Consider the following 6844-nt stretch of genomic DNA (forward strand, 5'->3'; position numbering starts at 1 on the left):
GATCTAATCTCCCAGCTCAATTCCTACTTCTTTTATTTATTTTTTTTGTCTTGTCTTTGTCGTCAGGGCCTCTCGGCGCAATGCATATCCACCACATGTTCCAAATGACTTTTAACATTTTGAATTATACATATCTAAAACTAGAATAATAACATTCTTTTCTTCAGGCGAGTTTTATTTTATTCTTTTCTATTTTTTCTCTTTGGGGGCCCTTGTAAAAAAAGAAAAAAATGTTTTAACGACCGACTTACTGCTGGTCGTGTTGAGTTTTTCGGAGGGGGGTTTTCTGGTTTAGTTTCGCTGCCAGCACAAACTGCAGAAGCATTTTTTGTTTCCTCTTTTTGTACCGGTGTTATCTCCGCTCGTTTTGTAACCGGGGGTGTATAGTATCTACTACACCGCTGAGCAGAACTTTTGACCCTTGTGTCAAACCCAAATGGAGCTATATAAACCACCAGACAACCGCACACCAACAACACACACACAAAAAAGAAGAAGAAGAAGACGGAGAGAAAAAAAATAAAAAGGAAAAGAACTTTGGGGTCGTCAATGCACACGCCATGCCCTTTTGGTTTGCTTTTTTCGTCTTGACTTTTCTGTCGCCCGTGTGTTCTTCCTTCACGCAGAAAATAAAATAAAAAAATAAAATCAACAAAAAAAAAGGTTCATCCTCTTTCCTTTCGGTCGTGGAGTTCACAAAGTTTTGAACACACACACACGGAAAAAAGAAAAAGGAATAAGTCAGCAGAGAGAGGATGTGTGTGTGTGTGTTGTTTGAATCTATAGACACACGCAACGACCCCAGTTCAGAGACTTAGCGCGATAATATGTTGGTGAGGGACGACGACGAGTCGAACAAATACGAGAGAGAGAAAGGGAAATAACCTCAGAGGAGACCAAGGAGTTTGAGGGTCTTTTTTTTTCTCTCTCCTGTTCGGTCGTTAAAAGACACACGAAAAGAAAAAGAAAAAATATAATGTCAGAGGCTCTCGCACATTATCGAAGAGAAGAGAGGGGCGACATAAGTACAAAGAAGAAACACCTATATGCTGCGGCCATCCGCAGAGAGTCGTCGTCGTAGGAAAAGAGAAGAAGAAAAAAGAACTTGCGGCGTAATGTGGTATGATGATGATGATGTGCTTCTGCTGCCTGTTAAGTTTCTGCTGCTGCCTTTAGCTGCCGTAGGTGCTGTTCGTGTGTGCGGGCGCCGCAGGTCAACTATCCTTATACTATCTAACCTATCTCGTCTCTCTTTTTTCCCCCTTTTTTTTATTTTATATTTTTCACTGCGAGACAGTGGCGGTCGTATATACGATAATGGCAATAATTGACTTTTAATGACGTTCGAAAAAATGGGGCTTCTCTTTTTTTTTTCTTCTTCTTCTCCTTAGCCGAAATGTTGGCCCGGGCACGTTCCCGATTCACTTCACCTTTTTTTTTGTTACCTCCTATTTTTTAGAAATAAAATCAAAACTATTTGACTTGTAAAGTTATCTAATACCATTATATGCTTTAGACGCTCAATCGGGGAGGAAATCTTTATAAAGTTCAGGTGTTTTTAATTTCCAGAACGGGGTCGAGTCAACGGAAAATCCTCTGTGTGTTCTGTTTCGTGAGACTGTGTTTGCCTATACACACACACACACGGACAGAGCTGAGGAGAGAGAGAGAGAGAAAAGTTTTTGATGAGGTTCGAGAAAGTTGACGTTGTCGCGCGATGTGTATAAGCAACGCGGCCCGCCCTGTTCTTTCTGTGTGTGTGTTTGCATAACTATTTGGTTATGAAATCTTCACCCGAAAATTTTTAAGAGAAAAAAGAAAAAAAAAGAGTCGGCTCTCTCTCTTCTTCTTATTCTTTCCCTTCTTGTTTATACAAGAGAGTCACCTTTTTTTCCCCCGCCGTTTTCAAAAAAAGAAAAATGGAACGACGTGGCAGCACACAGAGACTCGACGACGAGATGTTTTTGAAGGAAAAAAAGGAGCCATGGTGGCTCTCTTCTCTTCTCTCATGTCTACTGGGCACTGTACTACTCTGTGTAGCTACAAGCGTGTTGGAATTCTCCCTTCTTCTTTTGCATGCCGCACGCGAGCTCAAGAAGAAGAATATCATCCTGCCGCAACCAGTGGACCTTTTTTATTTTTCATTTCCTTGGATTTGTCGGGATGCTGGTCGCCCTGGGTTGGATTTATCTTTCAAGAGATTATTTATTTATTTCGGTCAACTGCTGTTGTTGTTGTTCTTGGAACAGATGAAACGAAGACATTTTTCGGGGGTTTGAAGAAATAAAATTCGGGCGCCCCCTCCACAGAAATCAGTTCACCCACGGGGCTGCTGCTCAGTTATGTGCGCACATGTATAATTATATAGCTCTCAGAGGTCACTCTGCTGCTGGGTAATGTTGGGGCGGTTATTCACCTGTCAAAGCCGAGAGGGACGGAGCGCGGACATTTAAACTTGTCGTTGCCATCATTAGCTGGCACACGGCACTGCAACCTCTTTTCCCCCCCTCTCCCCATCATCATGTCGCAATGGCCAAGCATTGCCAACCAGCTTAAGTGCCGATGTGTGTTTATAGAGCTAACTACCGCTCGCCATTCTCACACCTGTCTTTGAATTGACGCTCTCGCCATTATAGGACTTGAATAAAAACGCAATCCATTCGTGCATTATTCATTGGGGTCGACGCTATTTTTAGCTGATTCGATTAGTTTTCTTTTTAAAAACTAGACGACAAATTATTTTTAAATTTTCAGCGCTAAGCACAAAAAAAAAATTAAAAAACCACGAACGTTTGAGAATAAGAACTTCCTGGACAAGGCGTCAAAAGAGAGTTTGAAAGTTGTGGTCAAAAAAGATGTTTGGCAATAATTACCCGTCGCAATCAGCGCTGGGCTATTGGGCGGCTTCCTTTGATGTATTTCACGGCGTCTTAAGTGGTTTGACATTTTTTGGGAGGGAGAAAAAAAGAAATGTCTTTGTACCCGTAATATTTTTACAGCTCCTCTTTCCGGTCGCGGTTAAAATCGTTTGTTCTGTCACTCTATTGCCCACCGTCTTTTTCTTTGGCCTTATCGACGCGGAAAAAGGACCAATAAGCGCAGGGGACCGCAATCTAAATGCAGCAGCGTCTCTTTTTTATTTTGAAATAGCGCCGTGTGTAATGTCGTCGACTGATAACGTTCGCCCGAAAAAAGAAAAAAAAGTGTCGGAAAGAACTCTCTTTCTTTTTCCACCCACACTGACGTAACACTAAAAGGTAAACTGCGGCTTATTGCACAGGCGACCGCAAACAGGAATAATAACCATCGCCGGGGAAATAGTTCTGAAGTGAAAACGGGAACGTTTATTTCTTTTCAACCGATAAAAACTATCGCGGCAAACTGACCCCGGCTGAGATTTCCCATGGCAATTTTGCCCCGCAGGCTAACAGCAACAACAACCACACGATGAACAAAACGGTGGTAAATAATGTACGAACACACGGTGTCGATGTGTGTAATGATTGGAGTTAATAACTGGAGCGGACCCTAAATCACGCGCGGCCGCTCGATTGTTATCGCACCGGACAGCGGGGAGGCGCGAAGCAATTGAATTAACCGACAGGCAAAATCGATTCACGGAGAAGAAGGAGAAGCTCGCGTGAAAGACGACGACGAACGGCCAATTTATTTTGGTGACAACAAAAAAGAAATAACCCGACAGCAGTTACGTCCAAAGTAAATTCTTTTCTCTTGGCTGTGTTTTATTTTTTTCGAAATTGGACGGAGAAAAAAAGAGCCACCACCAGAGTTTGATTTTCCAGCCCAGCGTGACGTCCATTTCCCTCCTCCATAGTGGTAGATACCCCCATCATATCTTTTTTGTTTTTTTATTCTTCTCTTCTACTTTGATTTTCTGATTTTTCCTTCGTTCGCTTCTCCTATTCTTTTATTATTATTATCTACGGTTATACTATACCCCCGGCTCGGCTCCAAAAGTCAATCATTCATTTTCTCGTTTGCAATCAAGAGCTCAGACTCAAATATAATTTATCTCTAAACCACAAGAGCTCTTTGAAATCGAGAACGTCTTTGTTCATTATTTGAGAAATACATTTCCAGGGATGAACCAGCCCAGGTAAAATGTGTAATTCTCATCCTCTATTGTATTTAGCATTAGTCGACTTTTATGAAACTAGAGAGAAAGTATAGTAAAAGAAAAGAATTTTTTAATCAATATGATCATGATATTAAATTAGACTGGAATTTCGGAAAAAAAAGGAGAAGAATAGTTTCACCACAATAACGTTCAAGAAGTAAAAAAGAAAAATCAAGTGGGCGTCTCACGCGAAAATGTCCGATATTGTTCGCGGTTATAGGAAAACATGCGATTCCTCTTTGGTATATATATCCTGATCCTCCCCTCAAATAACCCCTTTTTTTTCTCTCCTTTCCTTTCAGGAACAATAAAAAAAAAACCATTTTGGATTTAGTCCAAAATGATTTTGTTTACCCCCTTCGACGATGGCCAAATTATACAGCCGAGAGGAGGTAGGACAACAGTAGATGTAGTGCAGGTGCGGCAAAGCCTTTTTTATTTTTCAACTTGGTGGGCGACGCCCCCGCGACTTGAAGGATGGCCAATGCAAAACACAGTGTTTTCCAGCTCTTTTCCCCAGTTTCTTTTTTTTTAGTTGCTCCACAACCCGCAAATTATTGGCAATCGTTCAAAAAATTAAAAAATCTCAAAAAAGGTTACAACCGGTGGGGGATGGAAAAAAGAAAAAAAGAGGAGCAACGGCAGGAGGAGAAAAAGGGTAGGATCAGTACCCAAAGGTTTTCGCCTACCTCGGCGGCCACACCCCTTCGATTTCCCCACCACCCCTTTCATCTTTTATTTTCTTCCTTCCATTTCAGACGTTATGGAGGTGGCGGAGTTCAGGAGAGGTGTGTCGGAGTAGCAGAGAGTTGCTGTGTCAACAACAAAAACAACCCAGCAATTGTTTCTTGCTTGGTACAGCAGGTCTTATGCAGTAGTATATCTATACTACATGTATACGTTATGGGGGAAAGGGGGGCTATTGCTCCGGATGATTCTTCCTTTTCTTGCTCTCGAGGGCTCATCTCATCCACATGGACCCGCCCCTTCATTTCGTCGAGGATATTCATCACAACACTTGTTGGGGGGAAGGAACCCACATCTTATATGTGATATCCTCGTGTTCCCTTTGGCTCGACTACGTTCCAGGAGCGCAATAGCAAAACGCCCATCTTCCTGTTATTTTTTTCCCTTGGCAGAAAAGTTGGGAAATTCAGAAACTTCTCCGACCCGTCAATTAAAAAGAAAAAAACAGAAAAAATTAGAGGATGTAAATAACAATGCCCAGTCGAAAACACAAACATTCGCATGTTTAATTCTACGTATAAGCTTCTCCACCGTCTTATTATTTGTTTAAAATACTTGCAATGCCAATCTCTGTAACGTCCTAGTCTAAACATACTTTTGTCTTCTTACGAACAAGCGCATTCCTCGCTGGTCTTGTGGAAAAATATTCCACGAATTAAAAACGTTGAAACATCCCGCCGAGAATAACTCGACTGATTGACGGAATGTATAACATTTAGGGATTTTAAAAAAAAAAAGAAAATAAGAAATCAAAGACACCGAAATATTAAAAACACATTGAGAAATCTTAAGTGATCGGCGATTATATTGCGCCGCCGGTCTACCAATAAAAAAAAATTTTCAAAAAAAAGAAGAGGCCCCGACAAATTCCAAGCACCTGCTATACAAGGTGCTGCACATAACGAGATGCAGCACACGTATGGCAGGCTCCTGCTATATTGACGATCAAAAAAAGGTCTATAGCAGCATATAAGAAAAGAAGAAGAATGTTCATTGTGTTACTTCACTCCCCCACACACCCTACAGATCCCGTCCGTGCATCATCTTCTATCTCTCTCTTTTCTCTTCTTCTTCTTTTTTCGTTTTTCTGAAGGGAAGAATTAAAGGGAAATTTTTCCAAAATAGAAAAGAAGAAAAGCTGTTTTCTTGTACACATCTCTACTATATACACACATAATTCCTCACAAGTGAATGCTGCTGCCTTGAGGGCCGTGGCATTCCTGGCGTTCCACAACGGCCGACCGCGGGGTGAAGAACGCGTACACGAAAAATACTGGGCTGCTCCTATATACTTAGATGCCTTTTATACGACGACTGCTGCTGCTGCTGCTGCTACTACTACTGGAGAAGAAGGGGGGCGCACTTGCTTCTTCTTCTTCCTCCATTTTTTTTTTCTTTTTACATATGAATAAATCAAAGTAGAGTTTCTCTTTAAAAATAATAGCAACCCTCTTCTTTTTCTCTCTCCTCTGGCTCGGCCATTAAATATAAGGGGGGAAGAAAAAACACGTTCACGGTTGAGCAAGCAAAAGTCCATTGATATGCACCACGGCGCCAAAATTTAAAGGTATTTCCAGCAGCAGCAGCATCAACTGGTTGGGAATATTATATCTAAGGCGGCGTTTAGATTTATAATAGCGGATTTGTGATGTCTTGTACGGATTCCTCGTTTCGACGTGTGTGTGTGTATAGCGCCCACACCGGGAGCGCACCGCACCCTAGCCAGCAGCAGCTCCTTGCGTAATGGCGTTTCTTTTTTGTTAACGGGGGGAAAATATTACCGACTTTAATTGGAAGCTAAAAAAAGGAACCCCTTTTTTTCTTCTTCCATGTTTTTTTAAATACCAAAGAAGATGATAGAATGTCTAAGATTCATCGCATTCCCCGGCCATCTGCCGTTTGCCTGTCCACCAAAATGTAGGCTCCGGTAAAATATCTTTGAAAATTTAAAAGGATTGA

Source organism: Daphnia pulicaria, chromosome 4, assembly GCF_021234035.1.
Source record: "Daphnia pulicaria isolate SC F1-1A chromosome 4, SC_F0-13Bv2, whole genome shotgun sequence".
In the NCBI taxonomy this organism is placed as follows: domain Eukaryota; kingdom Metazoa; phylum Arthropoda; class Branchiopoda; order Diplostraca; family Daphniidae; genus Daphnia; species Daphnia pulicaria.